This window comes from Vigna unguiculata, chromosome 4 (genome assembly GCF_037176805.1).
Source record: "Vigna unguiculata cultivar grain cowpea cultivar isolate G323 ecotype 2 chromosome 4, ASM3717680v1, whole genome shotgun sequence".
In the NCBI taxonomy this organism is placed as follows: Eukaryota; Viridiplantae; Streptophyta; class Magnoliopsida; order Fabales; family Fabaceae; genus Vigna; species Vigna unguiculata.
Window position 1 is genome coordinate 47,167,334 of NC_140795.1, and position 17,594 is coordinate 47,184,927.

Sequence of the window (17,594 nt, forward strand, 5' to 3'; positions counted from 1 at the left end):
CAAAATGAGTTCACTACTAAATTTTTACAATTTCTCTAGAGTTGTCATTTTTTTTAAATATTAAGAATAAAAGAAATAAAAAATAAAAAATTACTTAGAAAGTAATACCTAAAATTGTAAAATAAAGTTATTAAGATTTAGTAATCAACTTTTTTTTTTTTCAAAATGTGTATATATACGAAGAAGAACTTTACAAATGCTAATTGTGACTTTAGTGAGAAAATTGTTTCTGACTATATTATTATAAATAATTACGGATATTTCTATTATGCCCTGATAAAATTTTATAGTGTTATAAACATGGAATATATTTACCGTATTAATAACTTGATATTTTTTTCTCTCAAGCTTGAGCATTTCGCAACTATTTTAATAATTGAATTATAAATGGGGTAGGTTAATTCGTGTTTATGTTTATCTGTGATGAATAAATTCAAGGGTTAAATATGTTTTTGTTCCTTAAGTTTTAGTAAATTTTAAAATTAGTTTTTTTTTGAAATTTTATACCAATTTAGTCCTTCATCTTTAGAAATGCGTAAATTTAGTCCTTTTAACAAAATTTCATTAAATTTATTTGACATTTTAAATGCATTGTATGATAATATTTGAGTTAATATTGAAGTAAAAATGTGTCAAACGATATAAAGAATTCAAATATTATCATGAAATACACGTCAGATAAACTCAACAAAATTTGATTAAAAAGACTAAATTCACGTATTTCTAAAAATAAAAAACTAAATTAATCAAAAAGTTTGAAAAGAAACTAATTTCAAAATTACTAAAACTTGAAAAAAAAAAACATATTTAACCATTAATTCTAACGATGAGGTAAAAAATTGTGTCCTCAATTTTTACTTTACGAAGATAAGGTTTGTAAAAGAAAAGTTAGCTACAAACAAAAGGGCCAAGGGGCCCTCATCATCATTCTCTGTCTATACTGCAAATTGGACAGATTCCATAAAATAAAAGTGATATTTTATTCATTTAAAAATTGGACAGTAAAAATTATTAAAAGAATATTTTACCTTAAAGTTTTTAGTAATATTCAAATATATCAAATCAAATAAAAATGATATTTCAATATTGCAGCTCACAGAGATATTTTCACTACCACTCATATGCATACCAGTGGTGGAGCTCGGTGTATCTTGAGGAGCTTTGACACCCCAATTTTTCTATATATATAGTTATAAATAAAAGTAACATTTTAATTTTAGTGGTATTTTATATATGTAGTATCTTAAAATTTTTGTATATCAATACTGATTTCTGCAAAATATTTTTTTAAAATCCGTGACTGGAAAATGACATGACTAAAGATTATAGTTTGACATTGCACTAAATGACATTTTTTTAATCATATTTTGTTTAACACACACATGTATCACATTTCATGTTTGCCGTACACATTACAATTAATAGTAATAGTTGCAATTTAATATCATATAAATAATTTACACATCCGAATTTAATGTATGTTGCACGTAGTAAGACTCACTAATTTAACCAAGGATAGGGATATTCATTAACAACTTCAAAAATATTAAATATAAACAAATCTTTTTATCTCAAAGTTATTCTCTATACGAATAATTTTTTTTTCATAGGAATCTTGTAATATTCAAATGAAATTTTGATCTCAATCTTTTAAAAAATATCACATAAATCACATTAAGCCAAAGTCTTTTTATATGAGTTTTAGAAGAAATTTTCCTTTTTCCAGAACCATAACAAGAGTTACCCTAATTACCGAAATATACTTGTTACTAATAGTTACAAGTTTTTTATCTATTTTTTCTATTAAAGATGAGAGAACAAAGATGTGAGGTTAGATTTCTGAGATGTAATTAAATCTAATATAGTAAATAATTTGCTATGATGGTTCTACTTTGAACAAGCTTACAGTAGGTATATATTATTATGTCACTTCTAATTTCAACCCACATAATAAAAGATGATGTCTATTACAAAAATTGTTACCTCACTTTTATTTTTATTAGTTAAAAAAATTAAACTAACATAAAAAGTAATCTATTATGATAAGTGCACTTACATATGTCATAACAAATTTGATGTTAAATACAAAAATCTATCGCAACATTTTTTTATTGTAGGTGTAGTACAACTCTTACATTACAAGAAATTCATTAAATAATAATTAATTTTAATGAGAAAAAATAAATTTTCAATATAATGACTAATTTAGATACTAATTTATAAACTAAAAAATTATTTGTAATTAAAATAGTTTCAAATAATTATAATTGATTTATAAATTAGTAACTACAATGGTTTTTACTATAAATTGGTCATTAATATTAGTTACCAAAGTTTTCACTATAAAAAAATTGGTCTCTAATTAGGAAATTGATTTCTAAATTAGTTTCTAAACATATTTTTAATCATTAAAATTATTTAAGAGTTTCTAAGAATGAGATGGAATTGTTATAAATTACACAAAATTTTATTAGATGTTGAGATGACGAAAACTTTTATGTTTGGATATTGATATGCGATAAATTAGGTTGATTGGTTGAAGAGTTTGGAAATTTTCAAAAGTAGTAATTTGATTTTTTGATAAATAGAATAATATAAGATTGAGATATGTGATGTCATGTGTGGATAAATAAAATTTGATGTTTGAAATGATTAGTAACCAAATTATGACCATTATATTTAGTACAGGAAAATGAATTATACAGAGAGACATGCAAAAATAAAACCTAAATTTTAACAACACAAAAATAATAATGACATGGATATAAACAAAATATCAATAAAGGAATAGAAAAGAAGTCAAAAAGATGAGAATATACGTTGCAATTATACTTTCATATTAATGTATATTTGAAAGAGCTACAAACTTTATTAAGATACACATCAAACAAGTACTTTTAACGAAAATACAAAGATGGCAAAGAAAAATTACAAAGATACACTATGACCACTTTGCTAAACACAAGCACAAGTTGCTCTAACAACAACTAAAAGAAAGAACATGGTTTAATAAGAATCTCAAGTGGAGTGGCTTTGGTGTTTGTTAATCCAAAGATTTCAGTCATATCAATAGGATCAGATGATGGACTTAAAATTTCAAAAGAATGCAAAAAAGTAGCAAGAGTGAAATGCACCATTTTAAGGCCAAAAGATACTCCTGGACACATTCTTCTACCACCTCCAAATGGTAATAGCTCAAAATGATGACCTCTGACATCAACGTCTTTGTGTGTTGTTAGAAACCTTTCTGGTTTGAACTCCAATGGATCTTCCCAAACATTGTTATCTGTGTGAATCTTCCAAATATTTGTAATTAAACAAGTTCCTTTTTCTATGTTATAACCACTTAAAATGCAATTTTCTGTGAATTCACGAAGTCCCGAAAGAGGAGCAGGAGGATATAATCTTAAAGTTTCTTTCACTATGGTTTGAAGGTATATTAACTTACTTATATCTGACTCACTTACACATTTTTCTTTTCCAACATGATTGTCTAGTTCATTTTTTATTTTTTCCAATATTAATGGATTTCTCAAAATCAAACATATTGTCCATGTAAGAAGAGTACTACTTGTGTCAGCTGCTCCTACCATCACCACCTGCAAATCAAATATATAATCCAAACTAAAAATATGAGTGCTAGTTCAAATGGAAAACTAAGTAAAATTAAGGATATGATCTTTCTCACAAGCTCTTCTAAAGAGAAATTCATCATATATAATTATGTAGGGCAACTAGCCAAATTTGGTTGGAAGTTGTGTGATACTTGTATCAGGAATTCTATGATACATCGTAATAGAACCGATGACCATTTAGTTATAAAGGAAAGGATAATGATATTATGACTCTAATTTTTTGACCTCCATTTCTTATTCTTTGACATGACTTAATGTAAGTCATTGATTAATATATACCACTATCTTTTTCTTTAAAAAATCAATAATTCATACTAAGTCACGTTAAAGACTAAAGAATGCTAGTTAAAAAGTTAACATTTTTGTATTCTAATGGTGTTTATAATTGTAATTGAATATCTCCATGGTGATGGTATATATCGTCCATGTCATAGTACCAATTATGTTTTTTTTAAACCTTAACCTTGTATAAGGGTTAGTTTAACTTTTTACTCTATTTATATAACTTTTTGTTGTTTGCGAAAAAAAACACACCATATTAAATTAATTTATGCGCAATATTAATCATAACAGAATATTTATTTATTTCATCTTATTAATTTCTTACATAAGTATTTATAACGATAAGTTTTTTTTTTTTAACAAACTGTCAATAAGGATTATAGAATAGTATTTCATATTATAGTTTTCTCTAATCAAATCTAAAGTTACCTTAATGTGCGTGATACATTATTTATTATATATACAATCCACTCTACTATGCAGCATTATAGTGATATGAACTATATACCACCATGATATAGAATGAGATGCAGAAAATAGAATAAAAGATATATATGTTTAGTTTTGTTTGTGATCGCTCATGTGTTAATATATATGTGATCTTTCTTTCTAGGACAATCCAATAACATTCTAACTCTAAATTTGTTAGGTTTATAGTGAGAGTTTTACTAGAGAGAACAAATACCAATAAGACCTAAACTCAACCATATAAGATATTGATACCATTCTCGACCTAAGACCTAAACTCAACCACATAAAATATTGATACCATTCTCGACCTAAAATCTTAAGAGAATAGATTTACGAGTCTTTATCATTATATCGTTCTACTTTTTCATTTCTATTCAATGTGAGAATTAAACTCACACTTGAATTTCCAACAAAATTAATCCAAATCAAAGGTTGAAAGTACGTACCAATACAGTGGATTTGATCATGGTATCTGCATCAACCCCACCAATTGTTCTTCCATCAAGCAAGGAAATCATCACATCCATGAAATCTTGAACTTCATCACCGAAACCCTTCTTCTTTTCTCTATGCTGTGGTGTAGCATTCTCTTGCAACTTCCCAGTTGTTGATTACCAGAACCGTCTTGGAACCAAGTTTGATGGTGAATATGGGTCCATATTTTTCAGCCAAAGCACCCAAAGTTCTGTGAGGTGTTTGCGAACCACTCAGCAATGGAAGGTGACCGAGTATTGGCCATGCACCTTCAATTTTGGGAGCCTCTTTCTTCTTTTGATTACAAAATTTGAAGGGATTATTATACAGACACAGATACAAGAGAACTAGAGAAAGAATAGTAATGGCACTGCCATTAAGATAGCTTAGAATGAACTCCATTAAGATACACTTGTTGTTATTCATTTCCCACACAGACTATATATATAATCACATGTTATTACATACATAGTAATGATTATCTGCAACTGCAACTTAAATGAGAGTGTGATTTATAACTGTTGTAGAATCTTTTAATAAGCAACCACTTAAGAATTTTATTTTAATGACTTAATAATATTAACGATTTAACAAAATAGAAAAATTATAATTAAAATATTAATATATTATCGTCATGCGACAGTATATTGTCAAATAACTTTTTTTTAATAATTATATATTCTATTTAATAATTGAATTTTTAATTTATAATTAAATCTAATAATTTATAATTTAATTTTAAAAATATTAATTAAAATATCAATTTTAATACAAAGATTAATATAGTATTTATATAAAAATTAAATTTTGTTTAAATTTGGAAGAGACAAAATTACCTCATTTTAAAAAAAATGAAACTAAATCGAAAAAATAAATAATTAATATAGAAACTAAATAAAAGGTAATGACACAACCATGAAGTGACGTGTGACACAATAATCACTTAAGGATTAAATATGTTTTTGCTCCCTCAATTTTTAGTGAATTTTGAAATTAGTCTCTCTTCGAAACTTTATATCAATTTAGTCCTTCATCTTTAAAAATGTATGAATTTAGTCCTTCTTACCAAATTTTGTTAAATTTATTTGACATTTTAAACGTATTTTATTATAATATTTGAGTTAACATTGAAGAGAAAATGTGTCAAACGGTGTAAATAATTCAAATACAATTATGAAATGGGTTTGAAATGTCAGATAAACTTAACAAAATTTGGTTAAAAGGACTAAATTCATACATTTTTAAAGATGAATGACTAAATTGGTCAAAAGTTTTGAAGAAGGACTAATGCCAAATTTGACTGAAACTTGAGGGACCAAAAACATATTTAACCCATCACTTAATATGTGGACAATTTTTTTCAAATTAAAAAATTAAATAAATTAAATAAATTATGAACTGATACACGATATGTAGTATTCACAAACATTAACTATTTAACCGTTGTTAATGAAAATTTGGTTAAAATGACTAAATTTATGCATTTTTAAAAATGAATAACTAAATTGGTCAAAAGTTTTGAAGAAAGACTAATTCCAAATTTTACTGAAACTTGAGGGATCAAAAACATATTTAACACATCACTTAATACGTGGACAATTTTTTTCAAATTAAAAAATTAAAAAAATAAATAAATCATGAAATGATTCATGATATGTAATATTCAAAGACATTAACTATTTAACCGTTGTTAACGAAAATTTGGTTAAAAGGACTAAATTCATGCATTTTTAAAGATGAAAGACTAAATTGATAAAAAGTTTTGAATATAGACTAATTCCAAATTTTACTGAAACTTGAGGGACCAAAAACTTATTTAACCCATCACTTAATACGTTGACAATTTTTTTCAAATTAAAAAATTAAATAAATCATGGACTGATACATGATATGTAGTATTCACAAACATTAACTATTTAACCATTGTTAATAAAAATAATCAAATTGACAAAAATTATGACCTAATTAAACACTGGAGTTAAATGAGGATCAAATTGAATAAATGTGGTGAAAATAAAAAAAATATAAAAAAGATTAAAAAATGTGTTAGATTCTTAAGGTTGAGTCTTCGACCTAAGTTTACATAACTAATTAATGATTAAATAAGACATAGGTTATCATAAATTTATAAGAATTAGTCAATTCATTTTAATGAAAAAGTGTACTCGGTGCTTACATGACTTTCAACTTTCAACGCTCGATTAAGATTAATAAATTATTTATAGAAAATATTATTTATTTTATTTTAAGTATTTGAGATAATATTGTTAGAATTAATTATGGTGTTCGAAGTATTATTTATTTTGGAGTCCGAAAGTTTGTCATAAATTTTGTTTTTAAAAAACATCTTATTGAATTGAAAAAATAATGTTTATTTAAATTTTTCTTAAAAAATGGCAGCAACATACTTGTTTTTCTCTGAAAGAATCATAAAAAAAGTTAATTCACGTGGATAAACTTTTTGATCAAAAAGTAATTTTACAAATTTCAACCATTTTGTTTTGAACCTGGCTGAAATAAGATTCTTTCTATTTTTATAAAATAAACAGACTTATAAATTTTTTAGAATTTATTAAATTTTAGATACTTGCTCCTGAGAAATGAATAAATTCGAGTTCCATCATGTACTATTTACATCATTAATCCCTTTCCTGTCTAAAAACAAAGAAAAAGGGGTCTATTTTCACTACAAAAAAATTAATATTCAGAGGAGGTTATTTTATGGAGGTCAGAAAAATCCTCTACAAATTATCATAATTCGTAAATTGTCTGGAGCGCAGAAAATAATGGAGGTTTTAGTTCTTTCTTGCAGAGATTTATAACCTCCACAGTTATAATACATTTTTTTTTCCTTTCCCTCTTGTTCTTATCTAAAGTTTTGTTCCCTCATTTTTTTCAGTTGCTCCTCATCTGTTTTTGGCGGTTCTTCATTCGATATTGCTGTTTTTCTATCTTTTCTCACTATATCTCTTTCCTATCTCTTCACTATTGGTGAGTTCTCTGTGCACTGTTTCACTTCTTTATCTCTTCTCCATCTCTCGCGCCTGTGTGTTAGCTCACAAAAATCACTGATTGTAGCTTGTCGGCAGTGAATGGTCATGGATTTTCGAATGGGTTTTCGATTTTCGATTCCAGGTTTTCGGTTTTCGATTCAAAAACCTCTTCTAGTTTCACGATTTAGAGGCTCTACCTTTCACCATTGTTCTCAAATTCGTGACACCATAAAATCCTAACCGAAGATTCTCACACTGATTTTTAATGGTGCAGGAGATTCCGGTCGACTCATAACGGCGGGGAGTGAGTGGTTGTTGCTGCCCAGTACGTGTTTGATGAAATTCCTAAGTTGAATGCAATACATTTTGCTTGCCCAGGGTACCTGTTGTATTCTTGGCTATCAAGAATTTTAGCATCACGAGGTTGTTGGAGTCAGTAATTTATGTCAATATATTTGAACTTTTAGCTAGCTTTTTTATATTCTATTTCCCCACTATTATTTTATGTAGTTTATTATTATCATTTATAAAGCATGGATAATATTTCTGGTTTTAATTTATGTGTTGACTTGATGTATTATTGGCTTTGCATGCTAACGAAAAAGGTTGCTGCAATGTTCAAGATTGGTTTTAGCAAGGAAGCCCCGAAAGGTGTGTGATTAAGTGAGTTAATGATTTTGTCACATTCACTGATCTTTTTCCCTCTCAACTCTTTATCATGATTATTGAACGTGCATATTAATGATTTATGCAGGTTAATATGAATGTGCTCATAGCCAACAATGTTTTCTTCTCAACAAAGAGGTTAATGCACCAATCTACAATTGTCATGGGCTCGTGTTTTTTGCTTGATCTCCCTTCCCTTTTTATGATAAAAACAATCATTGCCATGGCCTCTATGCATAATTCTATTATTATATGTATGGAAAACATTCTTACTTCTTTCTCAGGGGAAAGACGGCTAGAGGTTGGGGAATGGTTCTTGCCGATAGGGGTGTTGTCTGCATCGAATGATTATGGTGCGAATCCAGGTGGGAATGAAGAGAGTGGTAATGCCTTTTTAAAAGAAATGGAAGATGCTTTTGGGTTTGCAGAAGGGTTATGAGATGGTTGCAGGGTGAATAACCTTTTGAAAGTAACGTTTTATTATATTAATTAGTCTTTTGAAATGTGATGCTTACTATTATATTTAAAAATAAAATTGTCCTTTTACAAATTGTCCTTCTAATACATTGGTGCATGCATTGTGTGAGCTACTGCATCGAATGGTTAATTGGATAATTTTGTGTGGTTAGTGATTGGTGAAATCATATGGTTAGGATTTTTTTTTATTAACGAATAACCACATGCTTAAATCACATGCATGTAAATCAATTCATATAGTTATATTTTATTTTATCCATTAGTTTCAAATTTAAATCCTAATTATGAAATTATATTACTTATTACAATATTATTTTGGATGATGAAAATAACAATCTCAAATGCGGTTAACTTTTGATTTCTTATACACAGATTGAAAAAGTTAAATTTGGAAATAGCATAAAGGAGAGCAAACAAAGTTAATTGCGTGAAGAGTGAGCCCAAAAAACAACCCAACATGAAGTGGTTAATCTTCTTAAAGGGCAAGAACGTGAAGTGATGAAAGCAAAATATTTTAGGATTAGGATAACGATTTTAGTTGCATAATTGGCTTATGAACTTTTAATGTTATTTTCTTTATACTTGAACATTTAGATACTTTGATGTAATTATTTTATTATGTTGATCATGTAATAAAATATTTGTTATATTTTTTGTGGTGTCATAATTTCTTTTATATATTTCAAATTGTCATTATTAAAAGTAGATTTTATTGAATTGTGAAACTATAAATGTAGATGGATAATAAATAAAGGAGGTTTTAAATTTCTACAATAAAATAGCTTGAAATAAAGGAGGTTTTAAACCTCCACAAAATAATAGCCACCAATAGAAGAGGTTAAAACCCTCTACAAAATAATAGTCACCAATAGAAGAGGTTATAACCCTCCACAAAAAAACCTCTGCAATATAATTTAGATATCAGAGGTTGTCTAAAACCCCTGCAAATAGTTTGTGGGGACTCTAACCGCAGAGGTTTAAAAAACCTCTGCAAATTAATTTGCAGAGGGTAAAAACCCCCACAGATTGCAAAAAAAACCTCCACTAATTATCAATTTTTTTGTAGTGTTTTAAGTAATATAAAATCTATTGGATGTATTAAAACAAATATTCCAGTTAAGGGAGGAGAAGAAGGATCCATCTTTGGAACATTATGTTTATTTTCAGAAACCTTGTCATTATTCCGACCTTAAGTCACTACAAGAATGCAGCAAATTAGTTGCAATGAAAAAGCAATGATCAAATACGGAACGCTATAAGAATGGTTTGACAAACTCTAAATCAATATCTAACAATATATAAAAAAGATTCCCTCTTTTGTACCCACATTTTAAAATATCAATTTTATCCTTTAAAATATAATTATTTATTAAATTTTTGAAAATTGATCGTTAATTTTACAAGCTTTTTATAAAATCGTCTATCTTTACTTCTTTTCTTTTTCTTTATTTATCATTTTTTCTGATATATTTCACTTTACTTTTAATAAATATAATTTATTTTATATTTTATAAATCATCACCTATTAATATAATATCATATATATTTAAAAAATACGTACACACATACGCGATAGCATGTTTATGCTAGTTAATATAATAATAATGTACTAGGTTAAGTCCGCTTTAATGTAATGTTAACGACTTTTTAAAATAAAAATTAAACTATATTATTATTATTTAAACAAATATAAATATTAGACTAAAGTATTACTTACTTATTTATATGCAAATCAAATGAGAAAATATATTTCTATACTTTCACTTATGCTGCTTCTTCTCGTCCTCAGTACAACCAAACATAGCGCTAGAATTCGATTGGAAAAGTAAAATTGAAATTAATCAAGGAACAGAAAGAAAGACTAATTTTTTGTTTTGGTAATTTTTTTCAATTTTTTACCCAAACAGAAAAAAAATATTGTTATCCATGTTTTGAAGAGAAAAAAAATGATGAAGTTGTTTAGATAAAAAGAAAGATAAAGAGAAATGAAAAAAGAAAAATCAAGTTGACGAATGATTTAATCAATTGATGAAAAGTTTTTTTATAACACTATTAAAAAAACTCATATTTCTTGTCAATTTTGTTTTGAAAATTTTTTCGTAGGAAATACCTACAAATTTTGTTGTGAAAAAAAATTGCTACCAATTTTCTTGCAAAATATTTTGTATAAAACACTTTTCGCAAAAAATTTTGTAGGAAATACTTGCAAATTTTATAATTTTGTAGGAAATGATTACCCACGAAGGAATTACCTGCCAATTAAAATTCTTACAAAAAATGACAGAAAAAAGTCTTTTCTTGCAATTTTTTTTAACAAATTTGCAAGAAAATTTCCATGTAATATGGAAATTTCTAGTAGTGTAATAAAATTAGTTAGTTATTTTTTAGTTGAAAACAACCATAGAGATAATTATTTTAATAATCGTATTTCTAATGTATATTTTATAATGAGAAAAAAAAAAGAATATATATATATATATATATATATATATATATATATATATATATATATATATATATTCATAAAATTACCGTGCATTTGTTAAGTTCATAATTTGCATCCATGCATCCCAAGTAAATTTTAAAAAATTGTGATAGGAGACATGAATTGAGATGAACATAACTTCAACATAAATAAATCCAAATACATTACATATTAACTTTGATAATAACTATATTAAAAGATGTGTCGAAACCGACATTTAATTGCTTCATAAGTCTTAAATTGTTTGAAGTGAGTGCGAAAGAGGAAAGTAGAAATTGAAACAGAAAGATAACGATGCAACTTTTGTTGTTAGGGAACTGTCGATGTTGTGTTCTGTATCTACCAAAAGGTTCCTTAATTATCAGTAATGACACCATTAAAGTTTTGTCCTGATGATAAGGCTTTGCAGAAAATTAGATAAATTTGATGCATCAATTTCCAAATCTAGATCATCAACTGCAATACGTTTATCTTCATTCCAAGATCGACATTGGATTTTAATTGTGGGTTAGTTGCTCAGATCCTATTTAGTTCTATGGAATAGTGCAGAAAAATGTATTAGGTCAGTTTGATTTTAACTACCAAATGATGTTGGTCACTAAACATTAATTATTAAAATTTTTATTATTAAAAGAATTGATTTTTAAATTAGTCTCTAATTAATTATTTAACGACTAATGATAATTTTTTAATTTTTTATTTATAATAATGACTATTTTAGTAAGTACGTATGGAGATGTTCACTGTAAACAAAAGTTTCATATGAAGATTTGTAATGTAGCAAAGGGTGGGAAGAAGACTAATAGAAGTTGCAGTAAACGATTCACCCCAAAAATTCATGGGTAAAGATGCAGTAGCAAGCATGGATAAACCAGTTTCTATTATATGATTATGTTTTCTTTCTATGCATCCATTTTGTTCATGCGTGTGAGGACAAGTTAATCTATGATGAATGCCATGCAAATTAAGATATGGTTTCAAAGCAAGAAATTTTTTAGCATTGTCAGTTTGTATAGCTTTTATGGAAAAACCAGTCTGTTTTTCTGCAAATATATGAAAAGATTTGAAAATAATGGAGACTTCAGATTTGTTCTTTAGCAAATAAAACCATGTATACCGTGAAAAACTGTCTAGAAAAGCAATATATTTCGCACCAATAGATGAAGAAACAGAAGCAGCCCCAAACATCGATATATATATATATATATATATCAACTGTAAAGGTTGTGTAGACAACAACTCTACGTGTAAAAAAACTTTATTTACTTTTTGTTGTTGTTATTCATTCATATGATACATAATATAATTTATATACTCATATTTCCTGACTGTTGTACTCTCAATTAGGGATGATAACGGGACGGGACGGAGAAGGGCTTTGTTATCTCATATTCATCCCCGTAGAACAAATTTATTTCCATCCCTATACCAAAATCCAACGAGTATCAATTTTTTATTCCATCCTCATTCCCACCGGGTAACGGGCATAATCCCGCATCCATATCCGTACCCGTTTCCTTACTACTTCAATATAAATTTTAATTATTTTTTATAAAATAATAAAAAATTAGGGTAAAGTAAACATAATATTATCAAATATTCAATATTAGGAGGATGGTTGTTTCTTCGATATCAAATACTTTGAAATAAATTATAATTGTTTCCATTTTAGATTAGAATACCAAATAAAATTTTATGAGAACTAAAACATTTATTAAATTTGCAAACTGCAAACATTAATGAAACCTAGTTAATAAAATTTTAAAATATTTTTAAAAAAATTTAAAAGAAAACAAATATTCAAATTAAAATATATTTTAAATGTTTGTTTACTTCAACTTTTTTAAATTCTAATGAATCTCTTTTTTTATTCACTAATTAAAATGATGATACATCACTTAATCAAAATGACGCAAATAACACATAATAAACATAATAATAAAATTTTGACATGATATTGTATCTTTTGAACTCCAATATATGTTTGATGGTCATATAAAAATATTCATGATAATTACATTAAATTTTGATATTGTAGTAAATAAAAGTTATTTATACAATTATAGTGAAAAAATTACAGTATAATTGATATAATGAGTTAGAAAATAAAAAATAATTAGATAAAATATACTGAAATAGTATTCTATATGATGAAAATAAACAACAAATAAAAATATTAAAAAATGAACAAATGTGTGTCTTAGAAACAATTGAGAAACTATTGAAAGAAATCGCACAAAGGAAAACAAATGTATAGTTAAGGGTATGATAAGATGAAAAATACCTTAGACATCTAAGAACACTTTTCAAATATCAACATATATACTCAATGATTGAGAAATAATTGTTTTAGCGAAACAAAAGAGTTCTTCAAATGAGACAAAATTAATAAAAATAAGTAAATTTTTTTTATATTGCCTAGTAAATGAAAGATTTATAATATTAAACACTTAAATTGAGAGTATTAAACATACTCATGTGAAAGGAAAATATACAATAAATAAAAATATTCAAAAATAATACAAATATTCAAAAATGTGACATAAAAAAATTTTAATTGATATACATCATTTTAACATAATTACATAAATGTTATGATAAGATGAAAAATATATTAGAGATGTTAATGAGTTTTATGACAAACCAAATAATTAGAAGAATTAAAAAATTGATATATATATATATATATATATATATGGTTACTTAATTAATTGTGAATATTTTAATAATTTAAACAATGACGGAGATATGGCGGGGACGGATATTATGGCGGGGATATGCACATCCCCATAACCATCCCCATACCCAATTGAAAAAGTTGGGGATTTCCCATACCCATTCAATACGAGGATCCCCCGTCAAAAAAGGGGACGGATTCGGACAATACTCACGGGAGTGAGTTTATTTGTCATCTCTACTCTCAACCGCTATAAACGGCTAACTTATTAACTACCTAGACTTCAACGACTAGTGCATTAACTCCTCCACAAAGGCTAGTTACCCATAATGGCTAATACATTTAAGTTTATTAAAAACCCAACAAAACTTTCCCATAAACTTAAATGTTTCATTTATTCTCCGTCTTCGTTCCTTTATTTTTCATCCCGGTTTCCCATGTTCAATAACTTTTCTCACATTGTACTTGTCCCTTTAATGAATAGTCAAGTTCATAGTCAAGTTCTTCGCTTTCTTCTTGGACGACTCCTCTTTCATTATAATTTGCTTGTTCTCTACTCTCTCCGTACTCGACTTGATCTTTTCTTTAGCCCGCTTGTTTCTCTTTTTGGTTGACTTGTTACTCACCAGGTTCCTTGCTATCTTAGTAGCCAACTTGTTCTTAACCAGATTCTTATCAATAGGCTTACCTCCTTTTGAGGGATCAAAAAATTCCCACATATTGTCGCGCTCAATCGCATTTATCTCCTCATCCATTGCAAGTTGCCACTCCTCATCTTGCACCTCCAATGCAACTCTCAGATCCATCTCTACTTGTAACTGTTCTTGCAAACTTGAAACATCTTGTTCAAGTTTCAAGTGCCGCTTTTGCAAAGCCTATTTCTTTCTCTCTATGCTTGCTTGTAGAATTGAATTGTCTCTAACCTCATTTTCAATTCTCTATTGCAAATCTCTTTTTGCAATATCTAACCTTTGAATTACATGCGCTTCTTCTTCAAATTTTGAACTACTTGAGCTTTTCACATGCTCCATTGAGCTATTTGAGTACTTTACTTGCTTCATCGACTTAACCGAGCTATGTAGGTAGAGATGGCAAATAAACCCGTCCCCGTGGGTATTGCCCGAACCCGTCCCCGTTTTGACGGGGAATCCCCGCATTGACTGGGTATGGGTATGGGTATGGGCAATCCCCGACTTTTTTAGTTGGGTTTGGGGATGGGTATGAGGATGTACATATACCCGCCATAATATTCGTCCCCGCCATATCTCCATTCTCGTTTAAATTATTAAAATATTCACAATTAATCAAGTAACCCCTATATATATATATATATTTTTTCTATTTTTTTTTCTTTTAATTATTTCATTTGTCATGAAACTCATTTTCATCTCCAATATATTTTTTATCTTACCATAACCTTTATGTAATTATATTAAAATGATGTATGTTAATAAAAAAAATTATGCCTCACATTTGAATATTTATATTATTTTTTAATATTTATATTTATTATAAATTTTCCTTTCACATGAGAATGTTTATACTCTCAATTTAAGGTAATATAAAAAAAATTATTTACTTATTATTATTATTATTATTAATTTTTGTTTAATTTGAAGAACTCTTTTGTTTTATTAAAATAATTTTCGTTATTTTTCAACCATTAAGTATATATGTTGATATTTGAAAAGTTTTCTTAGTTCTCTAAGATATTTTTCGTCTTATCATACCTTAGTTATACATTTGATTTCCTTTGTGTGATTTTTTTCGATAGTATCTCAAATTATTTCTAAAACACACATTTGTTAGTTTTTTAATATTTTTATTTATTGTTTTTATTTTTATCATATAGAATAATATTTCGATATATTCTATCTAATTATTTTTTATTTTATAACTCATTATTAATCATAATGTAATTTTTTCATTTTAAATTCTGTTTGAAGTGGTTAAAATTTTATATATATATATATATATATATATATATATATATATATATATATATATAATGATATTTAGGAATAGTATATGATAATTCACTACAAGAAAAACATGAAATGGTGACTGATTTAGTCAGTAACCCATATCAGTCACTATTTTTCGTCATTGGTGGTAGTAGTTGATTTATTGTCTGAATCAATGACTAAATTAGTGACTGATTCAATGATCGAATCGGTACTTGATTTAGTGACCAATTTAATTACTAATTTATTTGTAATTTAATGACAAATTTTTTTGTCACTAATGATATTTCTATTTATTTTTAACCACTTCAAACATAATTTAATAATTAGTTCTCTAAGGTTTTTTTCATTTTATCATACCTTAATTATACATTTGATTTTCTTTGTGTGATTTCTTTCGATAGTCTCTCAAATTATTTCTAAAACACACATTTGTTAGTTTTTTAATATTTTTATTTATTGTTTATTTTCATCATGTAGAATAATATTTTGATATATTCTATCTAACTATTTGTTATTTTATAACTTACTATTAATCATACTGTAATTTTTTTCACTTTAATTGTATAAATAACTTTTATTTACTACAATATAAAAATTTAATGTAATTTCTATGAATATTTTTTTGTCACTATCCAACATATATTGAAGTTCAAAAGATACAAAATCTATGTCAAAATTTTATTATTATGTTTATTATTTGTTCTTTGTGTCATTTTGATCAAGTGATGTATTATAACTTTTATTAGTGTATAAAAAAGAGATTCATTATAATTTAAAAAATTGAAGTAAACAAACATTTAAAATATATTTTAATTTGAATATTTGTTTTCCTTTCATTATTTGTTCTTTGTGTCATTTTGATCAAGTGATATATTATAACTTTTATTAGTGTATAAAAAAGAGATTCATTAGAATTTAAAAAAAATGAAGTAAACAAACATTTAAAATATATTTTAATTTGAATATTTGTTTTCCTTTTATATTTTTTTGAAATATTTTTTAATTTTATCAACTAAGTTCATCAATGTTGTAGTTTGCAAATTTAATAAATGTTTTGGTTCACATGAAATTTTATTTGGTATTCTAATATAAAATGTAAACAATTATAATTTATTTTAAGATATTTGGCATCGAAGAAAATCCTCCTAATATTGAATATTTCATAATATTATGTTTTCTTTACCGTAATTTTTTTTCTTTTATAAGAATTAATATTGAAGTAGTTAGAATACGGGTACGGGTATGGGTACGAGATTATACCCGTTACCCGGTGGGGATGGGGATGGGAAAAAAGTTTGATACCCGTTGGGTTTGGGTATGGGGATGGGGATGGGGATGGATTTTTTATGCGGGGATGGGTATGGGATAGCGAAACCCGTCCCCGCCCCGCCCCGTTGCCATCCCTATATGTAGGCACCCCACCAAGTTAACTAAGTTGACCTCATTCTCCACCATGTTGTCTGGGGT

The 17,594-nt window shown here is 26.8% G+C and overlaps 1 pseudogene across 1 annotated transcript; it reads right to left on the reverse strand.

Annotated features, from left to right (window-relative positions):
- Nucleotides 1-2,862: 2,862 nt before the first annotated feature.
- LOC114180909 (cytochrome P450 82A4-like) lies at nucleotides 2,863-5,264 on the reverse strand (annotated as a pseudogene). The gene is made up of 2 exons (XR_014994690.1): nucleotides 4,835-5,264; nucleotides 2,863-3,599 (listed from the first exon to the last, which is right to left on the reverse strand). The product of XR_014994690.1 is annotated as a cytochrome P450 82A4-like (transcript).
- Nucleotides 5,265-17,594: the final 12,330 nt, after the last annotated feature.